The following is a 27215-nucleotide window of genomic DNA, read 5'->3' as shown; positions in this document are numbered from 1 at the left end:
GAGTATATTTGCTTTGTCACCATAAGCTTCATTGTGCTAAGAAATATCCCATTGCAGATTTCAAAAAACAAAGTTAGCAAACAGATCAATGAAAAGAAAAGTGTAACTCTGTGAGTTGCATTCACAGGTCACAAAGAAGATTCTCAGAATGCTTCTTTCTAGTTTTTATCTGAGGATATCTCCTTTTTCACCAAAGCCCTCAAATGCTCCAAAATATCACCTTGCATTTTGCATGAAAACAGTGTTAGCAAATGGCTTCATGAACAGAAAGATGGAACTCTGTGAGATGAATTCACAGATCACAAAGAAGTTTCTCAGAAAGCTTACTTCTCATTTTTATCTGATTATATTTCTTTTTCCACCATTGCCCCCAAGGAACTACCGAATATCATTTTGCAGATTCCACAAGAACAGTATTAGCAAACAGCTTCATGAACAAAAAGGTGGAGAACTGTGAGATGAATTCAGAGAACAGATAGAAATTTCTCCGAAAATTTTTTTCTCGTTTTTATCTGAGGATATATCCTTTTTCCATATGGTCTTCAAAGCAATTTGAAATATCAGTTTTCAGATTGCACAAAAACAGGGCTAGCAAACGGCTTCACGAAATACAGGTATATCTCAGTGAGTTGAATTCATATATCACAAAGCAGTTTCTCGGAAAGCTTCTTTCTAGTTTTTATGTGAGGATACTTCTTTTTTCACAGGAAGCATCATTGCGCTAAGAAATATCCCATTGCAGATTTCAGGAAAACAGAGGTAGCTAACTGATCAATGAAAAGAAAAGTGTAGCTCTGTGAGTTGCATTCACATGTCACAAAGCAGTTACTCAGAAGGCTTCTTTCCAGTTTTTATCTGAGGATATTTCCTTTTGCACCATAGCCCTGTACACGTTCCCAAATACCTCTTTGCTGATTCCAAAAGAACAGTGTTAGCAAACAGCTTCATGAACAGAAAGGTGGAAGTCTGTGAGATGAATTCACAGATCAGAAACAAATTTCTCAGAAAATTTTTTTCTCGTTTTCATCTGAGGATATTTCTTTTTTCTATATCTTCTTCGAAGTGATCCAAAATATCAGTTCTCAGATTCCACAAAAACAGGGCTAGCAAACGGCTCCATGAAATACAGGTGTAACTCAGTGAGTTGAATTCACACATCACAAAGCAGTCTCTCAGAAAGCTTCTTTCTATATTTTATCTGAGGATATTTCCTTTGTCACTGTAAGCTTCATTGTGCTAAGAAATATCCCATTGCAGATTTCAAGAAAACAGAGTTAGCAAACTGATCAATGAAAAGAAAAGTGTATAGTTTTCTGAGTTGCATTCACATGTCACAAAGCAGTTTCTAAGAACGCTTCTTTCCGGTTTTTATCTGAGGACACTTCCTTTTTCACCATAGCCCTCAAGGTGCTCCCAAATATCAGTTTGCAGATCCCATAAGAACAGTGTTAGCAAACGGCTTCATGAACAGAAAGGTGTAACTTGTGAGATAAATTCACAGATCACAAAGAAGTTTCTCAGAAAGCTTCTTTCTCTTTTTTCTCTGATTATATTTCCTTTTCCACCATAGTCCTCAATGTGCTCCCAAATATCACTTTGCAGATTCCACGAGAACAGTGTTAGCAATTGGCTTCATGAAGAGAAAGGTGGAACACTATTGTATGAATTCACAGATCACAAATAAGTTTCTCAGAAAACTTCTTTCTCGTTTTATTTGAGGATATTTTCTTTTGCACCATGGCTCTCAACCTGCTCCCATATATCACTTTGCAGATTCCACGAGAACAGTGTTAGCAAATGGCTTCATGAAGAGAAAGGTGGAACACTATTGTATGAATTCACAGATCACAAAGAAGTTTCTCAGAAAACTTCTTTCTCGATTTATTTGAGGATATTTTCTTTTGCACCATGGCTCTCAACCTGCTCCCATATATCACTTTGCAGATTCCACGAGAACAGTGTTAGAAAGTGGCTTCATGAACACAAAGGTGATATACTGTGACATGAATTCACAGATCACAAAGAAGTTTCTCAGAAAGCTTCTTTTAGATTCTATCTGAGGATAATTTCTTTTCCACCATGGCCATCTATGCAGTTCCCAAATATCAATTTGCAGATTCCACAAGAACATTATTGGCAAACAGCTTCATGAACAGAAAGGTGGAACACTGTGAGATGAGTTCACAGAACAGAAAGAAATTTCTCAGAAAACTTCTTTCTCCATTTTATCTGAGGATATTTCATTTGGCTGTATGGTCTTCAAAGTGGTCTGAACTATCAGTTCTGATTCCAAAAAAACAGGCCTAGCAAACGGCTCCATGAAATACAGGTGTAACTCAGTGAGTTGAATTCACACATCACAAAGCAGTTTCTCAGAAAGCTTCTTTCCAGTTTTTCTCTGAGGATATTTTCTTTTTCACCATAGCCCTCTATGGGCTTCCAAATATCACTTTGCAAATTCCACCAAGAACAGGCTTAGCGAACGGCTTCTTGAGGGGAAAGCTGTAACTCTGTGAGATGAATTAACAGAACACTAAGCAGTTTCTCAGAAAGCTTCTTTCTACTCTTTATCTGAGGATATTTATTTTGTCACTGTAAGCTTCATTGCACTGAGAAATATCCCATTGCAGATTTCAGGAAAACAGATTTAGCAAACTGATCAATGAAAAGAAAAGTGTAACTCTGTGAGTTGCATTCACATTTCACAAAGTTGTTTCTCAGAACGCTTCTTTACAGTTTTTATCTGAGGATATTTCCTTTTTCACCATAGCCCTCCATGGGCTCCCAAATATCACTTTTTAGTTTCCACAAGAACAGTGTTAGCAAATGGCTTCATGAACAGAAAGGTGGAACTCTGTGAGATGAATTCACAGATCACAAAGAAGTTTCTCAGAAAGCTTCTTTCTCATTTTTATCTGAGGATAACTTCTTTTCCACCATAACCCTCAAAGCGTTCCCAAATATCACTTTGCAGTTTCCAGGAGAACAATGTTGGCAAACGGCTTCATGAACAGAAAGGTGGAACTCTGTGAGATGAATTCACAGATCGCAAAGAAGTTTCTCAGAAAGCTTCTTTCTCGTTTTTATCTGATTATATTTCCTTTACCTCCATAGCCCTCAAAGCGCTCCCAAATATCACTTTGCAGATTCCATGAAAACAGTGTTAGCAAACAGATTCATGAACAACTCGGTGGAATTCTGTAAGATGAATTCACAGATCACAAAGGAGTTTATCAGAAAGGTTCTATCTCATTTTTATCTGAGGGTTTTCTCTTTGGCTGTATAGTATTCAAAGCGATCCAAAATATCAGTTCTTAAATTCCACAAAAACAAGACTAACCAATAGATCCACGAAGTACAGCTGTAACTCAGTGAGTTGAATTCACACATCACAAAGCAGTTTCTCAGGAAGTTTCTTTCTACTTTTTATCTGAAGATATTTCCTTTGGCCATATAGTCATGATCGCGATCCGAAATATCAGTTCTCAGATTCCACAAAAACAGGGCTAGCAAAAGGCTCCATGAAATACAGGTGTAACTCAGTGAGTTGAAATCACCCATCACAAAGCAGTTTCTCAGAAAGCTTCTTTCTACTTTTTATCTCAGGATATTTCCTTTGGCCATATAGTCATGATAGTGATCCGAAATATCAGTTCTCAGATTCCACAAAAACAGGGCTAGCAAAAGGCTCCACGAAATACAGGTGTAACTCAGTGAGTTGAAATCACACATCACAAAGCAGTTTCTCAGAAAGCTTCTTTCTACTTTTTATCTCAGGATATTTCCTTTGTCACCGTAAGCTTCATTGCATTAAGAAATATCCCATTGCAGATTTCAAGAAAACAGAGTTAGCAAACTGATCAACGAAAGAAAAGTGTAACTCTGTGAGTTGCATTCACACGTCACAAAGCAGTTTCTCAGAACGCTTCTTTCCAGTTTCCATCTGAGGATAATTCCTTTTTCACCATAGCCCTCAAAGCGCTCCCAAATATCAGTTTGCAGATTCCAGAAGAAGAATGTTAGCAAACGGCTTCATGAACAGAAAGGTGGAACTCTGTGAGATGAATTCACAGATCCCAAAGATGTTTCTCAGAACGCTTCTTTTCATTGTTTATCTGAAGATATTTCCTTTTTCACTGTAGCCCTCAATGTGCTCCCAAATATCACTTTGCAGATTCCGGGAGAAGAGCGTTTGCAAACAGCTTCATGAACAGTAACGTGGAACTTTGTGAGATGAACTCACAGATCAAAAAGAAATTTCTCAGAAAACTTCTTTCTCGTTTTTATCTGAGGATATTTCATTTGGTATTATAGTCTTCAAAGCAATCCAAAATATCAGGACTCAGATTCCATAAAAACCGGGCTAGCAAATGGCTTCAAGAAATACATGTGTAACTCAGTGAGTTGAATTCACACATCACAAAGCAGATCCTCAGAAAGTTTCTCTCTACTCTTTGTTTGAGCATATTTCCTTTGTCACCATAAGCTTCATTATGCTAAGAAATATCCCATTGCAGAATTGAAGAAAACAGAGTTAGCAAACTGATCAATGAAAACAAATGTGTATCCCTGTGAGTTGCATTTACACGTCACAAAGCCATTTCTCAGAACGCTTCTTTCCAGGTTTAATCTATGGATATTTCCTTTTTCACCACAGCCCTAATGCACTCCCAAATATCACTTTGCAGTTAACACGAGATCATTATTAGTAAATGGCTCCATGAACAAAATGATGGAACTCTGTGAGATGAATTCACAGATCACAATGAAGTTTTCCAGAAAGCTTATTTCTCGTGTTCATCTGATTATATTTCCTTTTCCACCATAGCCCTCAATGCACTCACAAATATCACTTTGCAGATTCCTCAAGAACAGTAATAGCAAACAGCTTCATGAACAGAAAGTTGGAAATCTGTGAGATGAATTCACAGAACACACAGAAATTTCTCCAAAAATTTTTTCTCTTTTTTATCTGAGGATATTTCCTTTTTCCATATCGTCTTCAAAGCAATTCGAAATATCAGTTTTCAGATTCCACAAAAACAGGTCTAGCAAAGGGCCCCACGAAATACATTTGTAACACAGTGAGTTGAATTCACACATCACAAAGCAGTTTCATAAAGCTTCTTTCTCCTTTTTATCTGAGGATAGTTCCCTTGTCAGACTAAACTTCATTGGGCTAAGAAATAGTCCATTGCAGATTTCAAGAAAACAGAATTAGCAAACAGAACAATGAAAAGAAAATTGTAACTCTGTGAGTTACATTCACACGTCACAAAGCAGTTTCTCAAAACACTTCTTTCTAGTTTTTATCTGAGGATATTTCCTTTGTCATCATAGCACTCAATGCGCTCCCAAATATCATTTTGCAGTTTCCACAAGAACAGTGTTAGCAAACAGCTACATGAAAAGAAAGGTGGAACTCAGTGAGATGAATTCACAGATCAAAATATGTTTCTCAGAAGACTTCTTTCTAGCTTTTATCTGTGGATATTTTCTTTTCCACCGCAGCCATTGGTGTGCTCCCAAATATCAGTTTTCAGATTCCATGAGTAGAGTAATAGCAAACGGCATCAGGAACTGAAAGGTGGACCTCTGTGAGATGAATTCACAGATCACAAAGAAATTACTCAGAAATCTTCTTTCTCGTTTTTATTCTGACTATATTTCCTTTTCCACCATAGCCCTTAATGCGCTCCCAAATATCACTTTTCAGATTCCGTGAAAACCTCGTTACCAAATGGATTCATGAACAGATAGGTGGAATTCTGTGAGATGAATTCACAGATCAAAAAGAAGTCTCTCAGAAAGCTTCTTTCTCGTTTTCACTTGAGGATATTTCCTTTTTCCGTATAGTCTTCAAAGTGATCCCACATATCAGTTCTCAGATTCCACAAAAACAGGGCTAGCAAACGGATCCACAAAATGCAGGTGTAACTCAGTCAGTTGAATTCACACATCACAAAGCAGTTTCTCAGAAAGCTTCTTGCTACTTTTTATTTGAGGATATTTCCTTTGTCACCACAAGCTTCATTGTGCTAAGAAATATTCCACTGCAGATTTCAGGAAAACAGAGTTAGCAAACTCATCAATGGAAAGAAAAGTGTAATCTGTGAGTTACATTCACACGTCACAAAGCAGTTTCTCAGAACGCTTCTTTCCAGTTTTTATCTGAGGATATTTCCTTTTTCACCATAGCCCTCAATGCACTCCCAAATATCACTTTGCAGATTCCACGAGAACCGTATTAGCAAACAGCTTCATGAACAGAAAGATGGAACTCTGTGTGATGAATTCACAGATCACAAAGAGGTTTCTCAGAAAGCTTCTTTCTCGTTTTTATCTGATTATATTTCCCTTTCCACCATAGCTCTCAGTGCACTCCCAAATATCTCTCTGCAGATGCCACGAAAACAGTATTAATAAACAGCTTCATGAAGAGAAACTTGGAACTCTGTGAAATGAATTCACAGAACAGAAAGAAATTTCTCAGAAAACTTCCTTCTCGTTTATATCTGAGGATATTCTCTTTGGCCATATCGTCTTCAAAGCAATCCGAAATGTCAGTTCTCAGATTCCACAAAAACAAGGCTAGCAAACGGCTCCATGAAATACAGGTGTAACTCAGTGAGTTGAATTCACACATCACAAAGCAGTTTCTCATAAAGCTTTTTTGTACTTTTTTTCTCAGAATATTTCCTTTGTCATCATAAGATTCAATATACTAAGAAATATCTCATTGCAGATTTCAAGAAAACAGAGTTAGCAAACTAGTCACTGAAAAGTAATGTGTAACCTTTTGAGTTGCATTCACACGTCACAAAGAAGCTTCTCAGATCATTTCTTTCCAGTTTTTATCTGAGGATATTTCCTTATTCACCATAGCAATCAAAGCACTCCCAAATAACACTTTGCAGTTTCCACGTGAACAGTGTTAGCAAATGACTTCATGAACAGAAAGGTGGAACTCTGTGACATGAATTCACAGATCACAAAGAAGTCTCTCAGAAAGTTTCTTTCTCTTTTTTATCTGATAATATTTCCTTTTCCACCATTGCCCTCAATGAGCTCCCAAATATCACTTTGCAGATTCCACCAAAACAATATTAGCAAAAAGCTTCTTGAACAGAAAGGTGGAACTCTGTGAGATGAATTCACAGAACAGAAAGAAATTTCTGAGAAAACTTCCTTCTCCTTTTTATCTGAGTATATTTCCTTTGGCCGTATAGTTTTCAAAGCAATCCTAAATATCAGCTCTCAGATTCCACAAAAACAGGGCTAGCAAACGGCTCCAGAAATACAGGTGTAACTCAGTGAGATGAATTCACACATCACAAAGCAGTTTCTCAGAAATATTCTTTCTACTTTTTATCTGAGGATATTTCTTTTGTCACTGTAAGCTTCATTGTGGTAGGAAATATCCCATTGCAGATTTCAAGATAACAAAGTTAGCAAACTGATCAATGAAAAGTGTAACTCACAAAGCAGTTTCTCAGAAAGCTTTTTCTACTTTTTCTCTGAGGATATTTCCTTTGTCAGCATAAGTTTCAATGCGCTAAGAAATATCCCATGGCAGATTGCAAGAAAGCAGAGATAGCAAACTGATCAATGGAAAGAAAAGTGTAACTCTGTGAGTTGCATTCACACGTCACAAAGCAGTTTCTCAGAACGCTTCTTTCCAGTTTTCATCTGAGGATATTTCTTTTTTCACCGTATCCCTCAATGCACTCCCAAATATCACTTTGAAGTTTCCACGAAGCCAGTGTTAGCAAACAGTTTCATGAACAGAAAGGTGGAATTCTGTGAGGTGAATACAGAGATCACAAAGAAATTTCTCAGAAAGCCTCTTTCTCATTTTTTTTCTGAGGATATTTTCCTTTCCACTATAGCCCTTAATGTGCTCCCAAATATCACTTTGCATTTTCCACAAGAACTGTGTTAGCAAACGGCTTCAAGAAGAGAAAGTTGGAACTCTGTGAGATGAATTCACAGGTCACAGAGAAGTTTCTCAGAGAGCTTCTTTCTCGTTTTTATCTGATTATATTTCCTTTTCCACCTTAGCCCTCAATGTGCTCCCAAATATCACTTTGCAGATTCCACGAGAATAGTATTAGCAAACAGCTTGTTGAACAGAAAGGTGGAACTCTGTGAGATGAATTCACAGAACAGAAAGAAAATTCTCAGAAAACTTCCTTCTCATTTTTATCTGAGAATATTCCTTTGGCCGTATACTCTTCAAAGTGATCCGCAATGTCAGCTCTCAGATTCCACAAAAACAGGGCTTGCAAACGGCTCCATGAAACACACGTATAACTCTGTGAGTTGAATTCACACATCACAAAGCAATTTCTCAGAAAGCTTCTTTCTATCTTTTATCTTAGGATATTTTCTTTGTCACCATAAGCATCATTGCACTAAGAAATATCCCATTGCTGATTTCAAGAAAACAGAGATAGCAAACTGATCAATGAAAAGAAAAGTGTAACTCTGTGAGTTGCATTCACAAGTCACAAAGCAGTTTCTCAGAACGCTTCTTTCCAGTTTTTATCTGAGGATATTTCCTTTTTCACAGTAGCCCTCAAAGTGAACCCAAATATCACTTTGCAGTTTCCATGAGAACGGTGCTAGTAAACGGCTTCATGAAGAGAAAGGTCTAACTCTGTGAGATGAATTCACAGATCTCATACAAGATTCTCATAAAGCTTCTTTCTCGTTTTTACCTGATTACATTTCCTTTTACACCATAACCCTAAAAGCACTTTCAAATATCACTTTGTATATTCCACAAGAACAGTGTTAGCAAACGGATTCATGAACACATAGGTGGAACTCTGTTATATGAATTAACAGATCACAAAGAGGTTTCTCAGAAATCTTCTTTCTCGTTTTATTTGAGGATATTTTCCTTTCCACCATGTCCCTCAACGAGCTCCCATATATCACTTTCCAGATTCCACGAGAACAGTGTTTGCAAGTGGCTTCATGAACACAAAGGTGATATACTGTGAGATGAATTAAAAGAACACAAAGAAGTTTCTCAGAAAGCTTCTTTCTCGATTCTATCCGAGGATAATTTCTTTTCCACCATGGCCATCTATGCAGTTCCCAAATATCAATTTGCAGATTTCTCAAGAACAGTATTAGCAAACACCTTCATGAACAGAAAGGTGGAACACTGAGAAATGAGTTCACAGAACAGAAAGAAATTTCTCAGAAAACTTCTTTCTCCATTTTATCTGAGAATATTTCCTTTGGCAGTATGGTCTTCAAAGCGATCCGAACTATCAGTTCTCAGATTCCAAAAAAACAGGGCTAGCAAACGGCTCCATGAAACACAGGTGTAACTCAGTCAGTTGAATTCACACATCACAAAACATTTTCTCAGAAAGCTTCTTTCTACTTTTTATCTGAGGATATTTCCTATGTCATTGTAAGCTTCATTGCTCTAAGAAATATCCAACTGCAGATTTCAAGAAAACAGATTTAGCAAACTGATCAATGAAAAGAAAAGTGTAACTCTGTGAGCTGCATTCACATGTCACAAAGTAGTTTCTCAGAACGCTTCCTTACAGTTTTTATCTGAGGATATATCCTTTTTCACCATAGCCCTCCATGGGCTCCCCAATATCTCTTTTTAGTTTCCACAAGAACAGTGTTAGCAAAGGGCTTCATGAACAGAAAGGTGAAACTCTGTGAGATGAATTCACAGATCACAAAGAAGTTTATCAGAAAGCTTCTTTCTCGTTTTTATCTGAGGATAACTTCTTTTCCACCATAATCCTCAATGCTTTCCCAAATATCACTTTGCAGATTCCAGAAGAAGAGTGTTGGCAAACGGCTTCATGAACAGAAATGTGGAACTCTGTGAGATGGATTCACAGATCATAAAGAAGTTTCTCAGAAAGCTTCTTTCTCGTTTTTATCTGATTATGTTTCCTTTACCTCCATAGCCCTCAAAGCTCTCCCAAGTATCACTTTGCAGATTCCATGAAAACAGTGTTAGCAAATGGATTCATGAACAACTCAATGGAATTCTGTAAGATGAATTCACAGATCACAAAGGAGTTTCTCAGAAAGGTTCTTTCCCATTTTTATCTGACGATATTTCCTTTGGCCATATAGTATTCAAAGCGATCCAAAATATCAGGTCTTAAATTTCACAAAAACAGGACCAGCAAACAGCTCCACGAAATACAGCTGTAACTCAGTGAATTGAATTCACACATCACAAAGCAGTTTCTCAGAAAACTTCTTTCTACTTTTTATCTGAAGATATTTCCTTTGGCCGTATAGTCTTCAAAGGGATCAAAAATATCAGTACTCAGATTCCCCAAAAACAGGGCTAGCATATGACTCCACGAAATACAGGTGTAACTCAGTCAGTTGAAATCACCCATCACAAAGTAGTTTTTCCGAAAGCTTCTTTCTACTTTTTATCTGAGGATATTTCCTTTGTTACTGTAAGCTTCATTGTGCAAATAAATATCCAATTGTAGATTTCAAGAAAACAGAGTTAGCAAACTGATCAATGAAAAGAAAGCGTAACTCTGTGAGTTGCATTCACACGACACAAAGCAGTTTCTCAGAACGCTTCTTTCCATTTTTTATCTGAGGATATTTCCTTTTTCACCATATCCCTCAAGGAGCTCCCAAATATCACTTTGCAGATGCCACGAGAACAGTGTTAGCAAACAGCTCCATGAACAGTAAGGTGTAATTCCTTTGGCTGTATAGTCGTCAAAGCAATCTGAAATATCAGTTCTCAGATTCCATAAAAACAGGGCTAGCAAATGGCTCCACAAAATACACGTTTAACTCAGTGAATTGTAATTCAACATTACAAAGCAGTTTCTCAGAAAGTTTCTTTCTAGTTTTTATCTGAGGATATTTCCTCTGTCACAGTAAGCTTCATTGCTCTAAGAAATATCCAACTGCAGATTTCAAGAAAACAGATTTAGCAAAGTGATCAATGAAAAGAAAAGTGTAACTCTGTGAGTTGCATTTACACGTCACAAAGAAGTTTCTCAGAACGCTTCTTTTCAGGTTTTATCTGAGGATATTTCTTTTTCAGCATAACACTCAATGCGCTCCCAAATATCACTTTGCAGAATCTACGAGCACAGTGTTATCAAACAGCTCCTTTAACAGAAAGTTGGAACTCTGTGAGATGAATGACAGATCACAAAGAAGTTTATCAGGAAGCTTCTTTCTCATTTTTATCTGAGGATAATTTCGTTTCCACCATAATCCTCAATGCATTCCCAAATATCACTTTGCAGATTCCAGGAGAACAGTGTTAGCAAACGGATTCATGAACAGAAACGTGGAACTCTGAGATGAATTCAGAGATCACAAAGAAGTTTTTCAGAAGGTTTCTTTCTCGTTTTTATCTGATTATATTTCCTTTTCCACCATAGCCCTCCATGTGCCCCCAAATATCACTATGCAGATTCCACGAGAACAATGTTAGGAAACGGATTCATGAACACATAGGTGGAATTCTGTGACATAAATTCACAGATCACAAAGGAATTTCTCAGAATGCTTCTTTCTCTATTTTATCTGAGGATATTTCCTTTGGTCGTATAGTCTTCAAAGCGATCCAAAATACAGTTCTCAGATTCCGCAAAAACAGTGCTAGCAAACGGCTCCAAGAAATACAGGTGTAACTCAGTGAGTGGAAGTCACACATCACAAAGCAGTTCCTCAGAAACATTCTTTTTACCTGGGAATATTTCCTTTTTCACCATAACCCTCAATGCGTCTCCATATGTCACTTTGCATATTCCACTAGCACAGTGTTAACAAACAGCTCCATGAACAGAAAGGTAACTCAGTGAGTTGAATTCACACATCACAAAGTAGTTCCTCAGAAACATTCTTTCTACTTTTTATCTGAGGATATTTCCTTTGTCACCATAAGCTTCATTGTGCTAAGAAATATCCAAATGCAAATTTCAAGAAAACAGAGTTAGCAAACTGATCATTGAAAAGAAAAGTGTAACCCTGTGAGTTGCATTCACACGTCACAAAACAGTTTCTCAGAATGCTTCTTTCCATTTTTATCTGAGAATATTTCCTTTTTCACCATAACCCTCAGTGTGCCCCCAAATATCACTTTGCAGATTCTACAAGCACAATGTTAGCAAACAGCTCCATGAACAGAAAGGTGGAACTCTGTGAGTTGAATTACAGATCAGAATGAAATTTCTCAGAAAAATTTTCTCTTTTTTATCTAAGGATATTTCCTCTTTCCATATAGTCTTCAAAGTGATCCGAAATATCAGTTCTCAGATTCCACAGAAACAAGGCTAGCAAACGACTCCATGAAATACAGATTTCACTCAGTGAACTGTATTTAGACATCACAAAGAAGTTTCTCAGAAAGCTTCTTTCTACTTTTTATCTGAGGATATTTACTTGTAACCGTAAGCTTCATTGTGTAAAGAAATATCCCATTGCAGATGTAAAACACAGAGTTAGCAAACTGATCAATGCAAAGAAAAGTGTAACTCTGTGAGTTGCATTCACACGTCACAAAGCAATTTTTCAGAATGCTGCTTTCCAGTTTTTTTCTGAGGATATTTCCTTTTTTACCATAGCCCTCAATGAGCTCCCAAATATCACTTTAGAGTTTCCACGGAAACAGAGTAAACAAATGGCTTCAAGAACAGAAAAGTGGAAGTCTGTGAGATGAATTAAAAGATCACAAAGAAGTTTCTCAGAAAAATTTTCTCGTTTTTATCTGATTATATTTCTTTTTCCACCATAGCCCTCAATATGTTCCCAAATATCACCTTGAAGATTCCATGAGAACAGTGTTAGCAAACGGCTTCATGAACAGAAAGGTAGGACTCTCTGAGATGAATTTACAGATCACAAAGAAGTTTCTCAGAAAGTTTCTTTCTCGTTTTTATCTGAGGATATTTTCTTTCCAGCATAGGACTCAAGGCACTCCCAAATATCAGTTTGCAGATTCCAACAGAACATTGGAGCAAACGGCTTCATGAAAGAAACGTGGAACTCTGTGAGATGAATTAACTGATCTCAAAGAAGTTTCTCAGAAAGATTCTTTCTCGATTTATCTGAGGACATTTCTTTTTTTTTACCATAGCCCTCAATGCGCTTCGAAATATCACTCTGCAGATTCCAGAAGAACAGTATTAGCAAACAGCTTCATGAACAGAAAGGTGAAACTCTGTGAAATGAATTCACAGATGACAGAGGAGTTTCCACAAAAACAGGGCTAGAAGACGGCTCCATGAAATACAGGTATAACTCAGTGAGTTGAATTCACACATCACAAAGCAATTTCTCAGAAATCTTCTTTCTATCTTTTATCTTAGGATATTCCCTTTGTCACCGTAAGCATCATTGCACTAAGAAATATCCCATTGCAGATTTCAAGAAAACAGAGTTAGCAAACTGATCAATGAAAAGAAAAGTGTAACCTGTGAGTTGCATTCAAAACTCGCAAAGCAGTTTCTCAGAATGCTTCTTTCCGGTTTTTATCTGAGGATATTTCCTTTTTCACCATAGTCCTCAGTGTGCTCCCGAATATCACTTTGCAGTTTCCAGGAAAACGGTGTTAGCAAATAGCTTCATGAACAGAAAGGTGGATCTCTGTGAGATAAATTCACAGATCACAAAGAAGTTTTTCAGAAATCTTCTTTCTCTTTTTTATGAGGATGTTTTCTTTTCTGCCATATCCCTGAATGTGCTCCCAAGTATCAGTTTGCAAATTCCACGAATACAGTGTTAGCAAACGACTTCATGTACAGAAAGGTGGCACTCTGTGAGATGAATTCACAGATCACAAAGGAGTTTCTCAGAAAGCTTCTTTCTCGTTTTTATTTGATTATATTTCCTTTTCCACCACAGCTCTCAATTTGCTCCCAAATATCACTTTGCAGATTCCATGAAGAGCATTAGCAAACAGCTTCATGAGCGGAAAGGTGGAACTCTGTGAGATGAATTCACAGATCACAAAGAAGATTCTCAGAAAACTTCTTTCTCGTTTTATCTGAGGATATTTTCTTTTTCTGCATAGTCTTAAAAGCGATCAGAAATATAAGTTCTCAGATACCACGAAAACAGGGTTAGCAAATGGCTCCACGAAATACAGGTGTAACTCAGTGGGTTTCATTCACACATCACAAAGCAGTTTCTCAGAAAGCTTCTTTCTACTTTTTATCTGAGGATATTTCCTTTGTCACCGTAACCTTCATTGCGGTAAGAGATATCCCACTGCAGATTTCAAGAAAGAGTAAGCAAACTGATCAATGAAAATAAAAGTGTAACTCTGTGAGTTGCATTCACGTGTCACAAAGCAGTTTCTCAGAACATTTTTTTCCAGTTTTTATCTGAGGATATTTTTTTTTTCACCAGAGCACTCAATGCACTCCCAAATAACACTTTGCAGATTCCACGAGAACAGTGTTAACAGCTTCATGAACAGAAAGTTGGAATTCTGTGAGATGAATTCACAGAATACAAAGAAGTTTCTCAGAAAACTTCTTTCTCGTTTTTATCATTTTATATTTGCTTTCCCACCATAGCTCTCAATGCGCTCCCAAATATCACTTTGCAGATTCCAGGAGAACAGTGTTACCACACGGCTTCATGAAGAGAAAGTTGGAACTCTGTGAGATAAATTCACAGATCACAAAGAAGTTTCTCAGAAGGTTTCTTTCTCCTTTTTATCTGATTATATTTCCTTTTCCACCATAGCCCTCCATACGCACCCATATATCACTTTGCGGATTCCACGAGAACAGTATTAGCAAACAGGTTTATGAACAGAAAGGTCAAACTCTGCGAGATAAATTCACAGAACAGAAAGACATTTCTCAGAAAACATTTTTCTCGTTTTTATCTGAGGATATTTCCTTTCTCCGTATCGTCTTCAAAGCGATCCGTGTTATCAGTGTTCAGATTACACAAAAACAGTGCTAGCAAATGGCCCCACGAAATACATTTGTAACTCAGTGAGTTGAAATCACACATCACAATACAGTTTCTCAGAAAGCTAATTTCTACTTTTTATCTGAGGATATTTCCTTTGTCACCATAAGCTTCATTGGGCTAAGCAATATCCCATTGCAGATTTCAAGAAAACAGAGATAACATACTGATCAATGAAAAGAAAAGTGTAACTCTGTGAGTCGCATTGACGTGTCACAAAGTAGTTTCTCAGAACACTACTTTCCAGATTTTATCTTAAGATATTTCCTTTTTCACCATTGCCCTCAATGTGCTCCCAAAAATCACTTTGCAGTTTCCTCGAAAACAGTGTTAGCAAACGGCTTCATGAAAAGAAAGGTGGAACTCTGTGAAATGAATTCACAGATCAAAAATAAGTTCATCAGAGAGCTTCTTTCTCGTTTTTATCTGAGGATTTTTTTTTGGCCATATAGTCTTCAAAGCATTCCGAAATATCAGTTCTCAGTTTCCACAAAAACAGGACGAGCCAACGGCTCCATGAAATACACCTGTAACTCAGTGAGTTGAATTCACACGTCACAAAACAGTTTCTCGAAAGCTTCTTTCTACTTTTTCTCTGAGGATATTTCCTTTGTCACCATAAGCATCATTGGGCAAAGAAATATCCCATTGCAAATTTCAAGAAAACAGTGTCAGCAAACTGATCAATGAAAAGAAAAGTGCAACTCTGTGAGTTGCATTCACATGTAACAATGCAGTTTCTCGGAATGCTTCTTTCCCATTTTTATCTGAGGATATTTCCTTTATCACAATAGCCCTCAATGCCCTCCCAAATATCACTTTGCAGTTTCCATGAGAAGAGTTTCAGCAAACAGCTTCATGAACAGAAAGGTGAAACTCTGTGAGATGAATTCACAGATCAAAAAGAAATTTCTCAGAAAATTTCTTTCTCCTTTTTATCTGAGGATATTTCCTTTGGCCGTATAGTCTTCAAAGCAATCTGAAATATTAGTTCTCAGATTCCACAAAAACAGGGCTACCAAACGTCTCCAAGAAATACAGGTGTAACTCAGTGAATTGAATTCATACTTCACAAAGCAGTTTCTCAGAAAGTTTCTTTCTACTTTTTATCTGAGGATATTTCCTTTCTCACCCTAATCTTCATTGCGCTAAGAAATTTTCCATTGCAGATTTCAAAAAACAGTGTTAGCAAACTAATCAAAGAAAAGAAAAGTGTAATTCTGTGAGTTGTATTCACACGTCAAAATGCAGTTTCTCAGAATGTTTCTTTCCAAGTGTACCCTGTGAATATTTCCTTTTTCACCATAGCCCTCAAAGGGCTCCCAATATCACTTTGCAGTTTCCATGAGAACAGTGTTAGCAACGACTTCAGGAACAGAAAGGTGCAACTCTGTGAGATGAATTCACAGATCACAAAGAAGTTTCTCAGAGAGCTTCTTTCTCGTTTTTATCTGATCATATTTCCTTTTTCACCACAGCCCTCAATGCGCTCCCAAATATCACATTGTAGATTCCACAAGAAGAGTGTTAGCAAACAGCTGCATGAACAGAAAGGTGGAACTCTGTGAGATGAACGTAGAGATCAGAAAGATATTTCTCAGAAATCTTCTTTCTCGTTTTAACAAACACGTTCATGTACAGAAAGGTGGAAGTCTGTAAGATGAATTTACAGAACAGAAAGAAATTTCTCAGAAAACTTCCTTCTTGGTTTTATATGAGGATATTTGCTTTTCATCATAGCCTTCTATGAGTTCCCAAATATCAGCTTGCAGAGTCCACGAGAACAGTGTTACCAAATGGCTTCTTGAATAGAAAAGTGGAACTCTGTGAGAGGATTTCACAGATTCCAAAGAAGTTTCTCCGAAAGCTTCTTTCTCTTTTATATCTGATTATATTTTCTTTCCCACCATAACCCTCAATGTGCTCCCAAATATCACTTTGCATATTGCACGAGAACAGTATTAGCAAACAACTTCATGAACAGAAAGGTGAAACTCCGTGAGATAAATTCACAGAACAGAAAGAAAGTTCTCAGAAAACTTCTTTCTCGTTTTTATCTGAGGGTATTTCCTTTTTCCATGTCATCTTCAAAGCAATTCGAATTGTCAGTTTTCAGATTCCACAGAAACAGGGCTACCAAACGGCTCCATGAAATACAGTTGTAAATCAGTGAGTTGAATTCACACATCACAAAGCAGTTTCTCAGAAAACTCCTTTCTTCCTTTTATTTGAGGATATTTCTTTTGTCACCGCAAGCTTCATTGGGCTAAGAAATATCCCATTGCAGGATTCAAAAAACAGAGTTAGCAAACCGATCAATGAAAAGAAGAGTGTAACTATGTGAGTTACATTTACAGATCACAAAGCAGTTTCTCAGAATGCTTCTTTCCTGGTTTAATCTGTGGACATTTCCTTTTTCACCATAGCCCTCAATGCGCTCCCAACTTCACTTTGCAGATTCCATGAAAACAGTGCTAGCAAATGGATTCATGAACAGACAGGTGGAACTCTGTGAGATGAATTCACAGATCACAAAGGAGTTTCTCAGAAAGTTTCTTTCTCATTTTTATCTGAGAATATTTCCTTTGGCCGTATAGTTTTCAAAGCAATCCCAAATATCAGTTGTCAGATTCCACAAAAACAGGAATAGCAAACGACTCCATGATATACTGCTGCAACTCATTGAGTTGAATTCAGACATCACAAAGCAGTTTCTCAGAAAGCTTCTTTCTATTTTTTTTGAGGATATTTCCTTTGTCACAGTAAGCTTCATTGCACTACGAAATATCCCACTGCAGATTTCAAGAAAACAGTGTCAGAAAATTCATCAAATAAAAACAAAGTGTAACTCTGTGAGTTGCATTCACACGTCACAATGCAGTTTCTCAGAATGCTTCTTTTCAGTTTTTATCTGAAGATATTTCCTTTTTCACCATAGCCCTCAATTCCCTCCCAAATATCACTTTGCAGATAACCACAAGAACAGTGTTATCAAACGGCTTCTTGAAAAGAAAGGTAGAACGCTGAGAGATGAAGTCACAGGTCACAAAGAAGTTTTTCAGAAAACTTCTTTCTCATTTTTATCTGAGGTTATTTCCTTTGGCCTTATATTCTTCAAAAAGATCTGATATATCAGTTCTCAGATTCAACAAAAACAGGACTTCCAAATGGATCCATGAAATACAGCTGTAACAGTGAGTTGAATTCACACATCACAAAGCAGTTTCTTAGAAAGCTTCTTTCTACTTTTTATCTTACTATATTTCCTTTGTCACCGTAAGCTTTATTTGGCAAGAAATATCCCATTGTAAATTTCTAGAAAACAGTGTCAGCAAACTGATCAATGAACAGTAATGTGTAACTCTGTGAGTTGCATTCACATGACACAATGCAGCTTCTCAGAATGCTTCCTTACAGTTTTTATCTGAGGGTATTTCCTTTTTCACTATAGCCCTCCATGGTCACTCAAATATCACTTTGCAGATTCCATGAGAAGAGTGTTAGCAAACAGCTTCATGAACAGAAAGGTGGAACTCTGTGAGATTAACTCAGAGTTCAGAAAGAAATTTCTCAGAAAACTTCTTTCTCGTTTTTATCTGAGGATATTTCCTTTCACCGTATAGTCTTCAAAGCAATCTGAAATATCAGTTCACAGATTCCATAAAACAGGGCTAGTAAAAGGCACCACGAAATACAGGTGTAACTCTATGAGTTGAATTCACACATCACAAAGCAGTATCTCAGAAAGCTTCCTTCTACTTTTGTCTGAGGATATTTCCTTTGTCACCATAATCTTCATTGGGCAAAGACATATCCCATGGCACATTTGAAGAAAACAGATTTAGTAAACTGATCAATGAAAAAAAATGTGTAACTCTGTGAGTTGGATTCACACGTCACAATGCAGTTTCTCAGAACGCTTCTTTCCAGGTTTTATCTGTGGATATTTCCTTTTTCACCATAGCCCTAATGCCTCCCAAATATCACTTTGCAGTTTCTACGAGAACAGTGTTAGCAAACGGCTTCAGGAACAGAAAAGTGGAATTGTGTTAGATGAATTCATAGATCACAAATAAGTTTCTCAGAAAGTTTGTTTCTCACTTTTGCCTGATTATATTTCCTTTTCCACCATAGCCCTCAATGCAATCCCAAATATCACTTTGCAGATTCCAGGAGAAGAGTGTTAGCAAACAGCTTCATGAACAGAAAGGTGGAACTCTGTGAGATGAAGTCATAGATCAGAAAGAAATTTCTCAGAAGACTTCTTTCTCGTTTTTATGTAAGGATATTTCCTTTGGCCGTACAGTGTTCAAAGCTTTCCAAAATATCAGTTCTGAGATTCCATAAAAACAGGGCTAGCAAACGGCTCCACGATATACAGGTGTAACTCAGTGAGTTGAATTCACACATCACAAAGCAGTTTCTCAGAAAGTTTCTCTCTACTTTTTTCTGAGGATATTTCCTTTGTCACCGTAAGCTTCATTGCACTAACAAATATCCCATTGCAGATTTGAGGAAAACAGAGTGAGCAAACTGACCAAGGAAAAGAACTGTGGAAATCTGTGAGTTGCATTCACACATCACAATGCAGTTTCTCAGAACGTTTCTTTCCAGGTTTTATCTGGATATTTCCTTTTTCATCATAACCCTAATGTGCTCCCAAATATCACTTTGCAGTTTTCACGAGAACAGTGTTAGCAAACGGATTCATGAACAGATAGGTGGAACTGTGTGTGATGAATTCACACGACACAAAAGAGTTTCTCAGAAAGCTTCTTTCTCACTTTTATCTGAGGATATTTCCTTAGGCCGTGTAGTCTTCAAAGTGATCCGAAATGTCAGTTCTCAGATACCACAAAAACAGGGCTAGCAAATGACTCCACAAAATACAGGTGTAACTCAGTGAGTTGAATTCACACATAACAAAGCAGTTTCTCAGAAAGCTTATTTCTACTTTTGTCTGGGGATATTTCCTTTGTCACCGTAAGCTTCATTGCGCCAAGAAATATCCCATTGCAGATTTGAAGAAAGCAGAGAGAGCAAACTTATCAATGAAAAGAAATGTGTAACACTGTTACTTGCATTCACACGTCACAACACAATTTCTCAGAACGCTTCTTTCCAGGTATTATCTGTGGATATTTTCTTTTTCACCATATCTCTAATGTGCTGCCAAATATCACTTTGCAGTTTCCACGAGAACAGTGTTAGCAGACGGATTCATGAACAGATATTTGGAATTCTGTGAGATGAATTCAGATCACAAAGGAGTTTCTCAGACATCTTTCTAGTTTTTATCTGAGGATATTTCGTTTGTCATCATAAGCTTCATTGGGCTAGGAGATATTCCATTGCAGATTTTAGAAAACAGTGTTAGCAAACTGATCAATGAAAGAAATGTGTAACTCTGTGAGTTGCATTGACACGTCATAAAGCAGTTTCTCAGAACGCTTCTTTCCAGGTTTTGTCTGTGGATATCTCATTTTTCATTATAGCCCTCAATGCACTCCCATATATCACTTTGCAGGTTCCACGAGAACAGTGTTAGCAAACAGCTTCATGAACAGAAATGTAGAGCTCTGTGAGATGAATTCACAGATCACAAACAAGTTTCTCAGAAATCTTCTTTCTCTTTTTTATCTGACTATATTTCCTTTTGTACTATAGTCCTCAATGCACTCCCAAATATCACTTTGCAGTTTCCACGAGAACACTGTCAGCAAATGACTTCATGAACAGAATGGTAGAACTCTGTGAGATGAAATCACAGATCTCAAACAAGTTTCTAATAAAGCTTCTTTCTCGTATTACCTGATTATATTTCTTTTTACACCATAGCCCTCAAAGCACTCCCAAATATAACCTTGTATATTCCACGAGAACAGTGTTAGCAAACGGATTCATGAACACATAGGTGGAACTCTGTGAGATGAATTCACAGATCACAAAGGAGTTTCTAGAAAGCTTCTTTGTCATTTTTATATGGGGATATTTCCTTTGGCCATATAATCTTCAAAGCAATCTGAAATATCAGTTCTCAGATTCCACAAAATCAGGACCAGCAAATGGCTCCATGAAACACAGCTGTAACTCAGTGAGTTGAATTCACACATCACAAAGTAGTTTCGTAGAAAGATTATTTCTACTTCTGATCTGAGGATATTTCCTTTGTCACCGTAAGCTTCATTGGGCAAAGAAATATCCCATTGTAGAATTGAAGAAAACAAAGTTAGCAAACTGATCAATGAAAGGAAATGTGTAGCACTGTGAGTTGCATTGACAGGTCACAAAAGAGTTTCTCAGAATGCTTCTTTCCAGGTTTTATCTGTGGATATCACCTTTTTCACCATAGCCCTAATGCACTCTGGTATATCGCTTTGCAGTTTTCACCACAACAGTGTTAGCAAACAGCTTCATGAACACAAAGGTGGAACACTGTGAGATGAATTCACAGATCACAAAGAAGTTTCTTAGAAACTTTCTTTCTCGTTTTTATCTGATTATATTTCCTTTTCCACCATAGCCCTCAAAGTGCTCCGAAATATCACTTTGTATATTTCACGAGAACAGTGTTAGCAAACGGATTCATGAACAGATAGGTGGGAATCTGTGAGATGAATTCACAGATCGCAAAGGAGTTTCTCAGAGAGCTTCTTTCTCCTTTTTATCTGCGGATATATCCTTTGTCTGTGTAGTCTTCAAAGCAATCCATAATATCGGTTCTCAGATTCCACAAAAACAGGACTAGCAAATGGCTCCACAAAATACAGCTGTAAATCAGTGAGTTGAATTCACACATCACAAAGCAGTTTCTTAGAAAGCTTCTTTCTACATCTTATCTGAGGATATTCCCTTTGTCACCATAATCTTTATTGCACAAAGAAATATCCCTTTGCAGATTTGAAGAAAAGAGAGTTAGTAAACTGATCAATGAAAAGAAATGTGTATCTTTGTGAGTGGCATTCACACATCACAAAGCAGTTTCTCAGAACGCTTTTTTCCTGGTTTTATCTGTGGATATTTCCAATTTCACCATAGCCCTAATGCACTCCCAAATATCACGTTGCAGTTTCTTGAGAACAGTGTTAGGAAACGGTCTCACGAACAGAAAGGTGGAACTCTGTGAGACGAATTCACAGATCACAGAGAAGTTTCTGAGGAAACTTCTTTCTCGTTTTTATCTGCTTATATTTCCGTTTCCACCATAGCCTTCAATGCGCTCTCAAATACCACTTTGCAGTTTCCAAGAGAACAGTGTTAGCAAACAGCTTCATGAACATAAAGGTGGATCTGTGTGGGATGAATGTTTCTCAGAAAGCTTCTTCCTCGTTTTTATGTGATTTTTCTTTTTTTGAGATGGAGTCTCGATCTGTCCCCCAGGCTGGAGTACTGTGGCATGATCTCGGCTCACTGCAAGCTCCGCCTCCCAGGGTCATGCCATTCTCCTGCCTCAACGTCCTGAGTAGCTGGGACTACAGGTGCCCACCACCGCACCTGGCTAATTTTTTGTATTTTCAGTAGAGACAGGGTTTCACTGTGTTAGCCATGATGGTCTCGATCTCCTGACCTTGTGATCTGCCCGCCTTGGCCTCCTAAAGTGCTGGCATTACAGGCGTGAGCCACTGCGCCTGGCCTTAATCTGATTTTTGTTTCCTTTTCCACCATAGCTCTCAATGCGCTCCCAAATATCACTTTGCAGATTTCACGAAAATAGTGTAAGCAAATGGATTCTTGGAAAGATAGGTGGAACTCTGAGAGATGAATTCACAGATCACAAAGGAGTTTCTAAGAAAGATTCTTTCTCGTTTTATCTGAGGTTATTTCCTATGGCCTTATACTTTTCAAAACAATCTGAAATATCTGTTCTCAGATTCCACAAAAACAGGACTAGCAAATGGCTTCAGGAAATGCAGCTGTAACTCAGTGAGTTGAATTCACACATCACAAAGCAGTTTCTTAGAAAGCTTCTTTCTACTTTTCCTCTCAGGATATTTCCTTTGTCACCATAAGCTTCATTGTGCAAAGAAATATCCCATTGCAAATTTCAAGAAAACAGTGTCAGCAAAGTGATCAGTGAAAAGAAAAGTGTAACTCTGTGAGTTACTTTGACACGTCACAAAGTAGTTTCTCAGAATGCTTCTTTCCGGTTTTTATGTGTGTTTATTTACTTTTTCATCATAACTCTAACGCGCTCCCAAATATCACTTCACAGTTTCCACAAGAATAGCGTTAGCAAACGGCCTCATGAACAGAAAGGTGGAACTCTGTGAGATTAATTCACAGATCACAAAGAAGTTTCTTAGAAAACTTTTTTCTCATTTTTATCTGTTTATATTTCCTTTCCCACCATAGCCTTCAATGTGTTTCGAATATCAGTTTGCAGATTCCACGAAAACAGTGTTAGCAAAGGGATTCATGAAGAAGTAGGTGGAATTCTGTGAGATGAATTCACACACCACAAAGCAGTTTCTCAAAAACCTTTCTCGTTTTTATCTGATTATGTTTCCTTTTCCATCATAGCCCTCAAAGTGCTCCAAATATCACTTTGCAGATTCCACGAAAACAGTATTAGCAAACAGCTTCTTGAAACAGAATGGTGGAACTCTGTGAGATAAATTCACAGAACAGAAAGAAATTTCTCAGAAAACTTATTTCTCATTTTTATCTGAGGATTTTTCCTTTTTCTGAATCTTCTTCAAAACAATCCAAAACATCAGTTCTCAGATTCCACAAAAACAGTGCTAGCAAACGACTAAATGAAATACAGGTGTAATTCAGTGAGTTGAATTCACACACCACAAAGCAATTTCTCAGAACGCTTCTTTCCAGTTTTTATCTGAGGATATTTCCTTTTTCACCATATCCCTCAAAGCTCTCCCAAATATCACTTTGCAGATTCCATGAGAACAGTGTTACCAAAAGGATTCATGTACAGAAAGGGGAAACTCTATGAGATGAATTCACAGATCACAAAAAGTTTCTCAGAAAGCTCCTTTCTCGTTTTTATCTGAGAATATTTTCTTTTCCACAATAGCCATCAACGTGCACCCAAATATCCATTTGCAGATTCCACGAGAAGAGTGTTTACAAACGTCTTCATGAATAGAAAGGTGGAACTCTGTGAGACGAATTCACAGATCACAAAGAATTTTCTCAGAAAGCTTCTTTCTCATTGTTACCTGAGATTGTTTCCTTTGACCGTATAGTCTTCAAAGCTATCTGAAATATTAGTTCTCAGATTCCACATAAACAGTGCTAGCAAAGGGCTCCATGACATAAAGTTGTAACTCAGTGAGTTGAATTCACACGTCACAAAGCAGTTTCTCAGAATGCTACCTTCCAATTTTTATCTGTGGATATTTCCATTTTCACCATAGCCCTAAGGCGTTCTCAAATATCACTTAACAGTTTCCACGAAAACACTGTTAGCAAACGGCTTCATGAAGACAAAGCTCGAACTCTGTGAGATGAATTAACAGATCACAAAGCAGTTTCTCAGAAAACTTCTTTCTCGTTTTTATCTGATTATACTTCCTTTTCCACCATAGCCCTCAATGCTCTCCCAAATGTGACTTTGTAGCTTCCACGAGAAGGGTGTTAGCAAACGACTTTATGAACAGAAAGGTAGAATTCTGTGAGATGAATGCACAGATCACAAAGAAGTTCCTCAGAAAGCTTCTTTTCCGTTTTTAACTGATTATATTTACTTTTCCGCCATAGCCTTCAAGGTGTTTCCAAATATCACTTTGCAGATTCCATAAAAAGAGTGTTAGCAAACGGATTCAAGAACAGATTGGTGGAATTCTGTGAGATGAATTCACAGATCAGAAAGGAGTTTCTCAGAAAGATTCTTTCTTGTTTTTATCTGAGGATATTTCCTTTTTCCATATCATTTTCAAAGCGATCTGAAATATTAGTTCTCAGATTCCACTAAAACAGGGCTAGCAGACGGCTCCATGAAATACAGGTCTAACACTGTGAGTTGAATTCTTACATCACAAAGCATTTTCTCAGAAAGCTTCTTTCTCCTTTTTATCTAATTATATTTCCTTTTCCACCATAGCCCTCAATGCGCTCCCAAATATCACTTTGCACATTCCACGAGAACAGTATTAGCAAACAGCTTCATGAACAGAAAGGTGGAACTCTGTGAAATGAATTCACGGAATGGAAAGGAGTTTTTCAGAAAACTTCCTTCTCGTTTTAATCTGAGGATAATTCCTTAGGCCATATAGTCTTCAAAGAGATCCGAAATATCAGTTCTCAGACTCCACAAAAACAGGGCTAGCAAATGACTCCAAGAAATACAGGTGTAACTCAGTGAATTGAATTCACACATCACAAAGCAGTATCTCAGAAAGCTTCTTTCTACTTTTCATCTGAGAATATTTCCTTTGTCACCGTAAGCTTCATTGCGCTAAGAAATATCCCCTTGCAGATTTCAAAAAGAGAGTAAGCAAACTGATCAATGAAAAGAAAAGTGCAACTCTGTGAATTGCATTCACACGTCACAGTGCAGTTTCTCAGAATGCTTCTTTTCAGTTTTTATCTTAAGATATTTCCTTTTTCACTGTAGCCCTCAATGTGCTCCCAAATATTACTTTGCAGATTCCATGAGAAGAGAGTTAGCAAACAGCTACATGAACAGAAAGGTGGAACTCTGGGAGATGAAATCACAGATCACATAGAAGTTTCTCAGAAAGTTTTCTTCTCATTTTATCTGAAGATATTTCCTTTTTCACTGTAACCCTCAATGCGTTCCCAAATATCACTTTGCAGATTCCACGAGAAGACTGTTAGCAAACAGCTACATGAACAGAAAGGTGGAACTCTGTGAGATGAACTCAGAGATCAGAAAGAAATTTCTCAGAAATCTTCTTTCTCGTTTTTATCTGGGGATATTTCCTTTGGCTGTATACTCCTCAAAGCGATCCGAAATATGGGTTCTTAGACTCATCAAAAACTTGTCTAGCAAACAGCGCCATGAAACACAGCTGTAACTCAGTGAGTTGAATTCACACATCACAAAGTAGATTCTCAGAAATCTTCTTTCTCCTTTTTATCTGAAGATATTTCCTTTGTCACCGTAAGCTTCATTGGGAAAACAAATATCCCACTGCAGATTTCAAGGAAACTGTGTTAGCAAACTGATCAATGAACAGAAAAGCGTAACTCTGTGAGTTGCATTCCCACGTCACAATGAAGTTTCTCAGAACGCGTCTTTTCAGTTTTTATCTGAAGATATTTCCTTTTTCAGCATAGCCCTCAATGCGCTCCCAAGTATCACTTTGCAAATTCCACGAGAAGAACATCAGAAAACAGCTACATGAACAGAAAGTTGGAACTCTGTGAGATGAACTCAGAGTTCAGCAGGATATTTCTCAGAAAAATTCTTTCTCGTTTTCATCTGGGAATATTTCCTTTGGCTGTATACTCCTCAAAGAGATCCAAAATATCGGTTCTCAGATTCAACAAAAACTGGACTAGCAAACAGCTCCATGAAATACAGCTCTAACTCAATGAGTTGAATTCACACATCACAAAGCAGTTTCTCAGAAAGCTTCTTTCTACTTTTTATCTGAAGATATTTCCTTTGTCACCATAAGCTTCATTGGGCAAAGAAACATCCCACTGCAGATTTGAAGAAAAGTGTATGAGAAAACTGATCAATGAACAGAAAAGTGTAACTCTGTGAGTTGATTTCATCCATCACAATGCAGTTCCTCACAACGCTTCTTTTCAGTTTTTATCTGAAGATATTTCCTTTTTCACTGTAGCCCTCAATGTGCTCCCAAATATCACTTAGCAGATTCCACGAGAAGAGTGTTAGCAAACAGCTACATGAATAGAAAGGTGGAACTCTGTGAGATGAATGCATAGGTCATATAGAAGTTTCTCAGGACCCTTGTTTTCAGTTTCTATCTGAAGATATTTCCTTTTTCACTGTAGCCCACAATGTGCTCCCAAATATCACTTTGCAGATTCCACGAGAAGAGTGTCAGCAAACAGCTACATGAACAGAAAGGTGGAACTCTGTGAGATGAACTCAGAGATCAAAAAGACATTTCTCAGAAAATTTCTTTCTCCTTTTTATCTGGGGATATTTCCTTTGGCTGTATACTCTTCAAAGCAATCCGAAATATCAGTTCTCGGATTCCACAAAAACAGGTCTAACAAACAGATTCAAAAAATACAGCTGTAACTCAGTGAGTTGAATTCACACGTCAAAAGGTAGTTTCCCAGAAAGCTTC

This window comes from Macaca thibetana, chromosome 3 (assembly GCF_024542745.1).
Source record: "Macaca thibetana thibetana isolate TM-01 chromosome 3, ASM2454274v1, whole genome shotgun sequence".
Taxonomy (NCBI): Eukaryota; Metazoa; Chordata; class Mammalia; order Primates; family Cercopithecidae; genus Macaca; species Macaca thibetana.
This window is presented reverse-complemented; position numbering follows the sequence as displayed.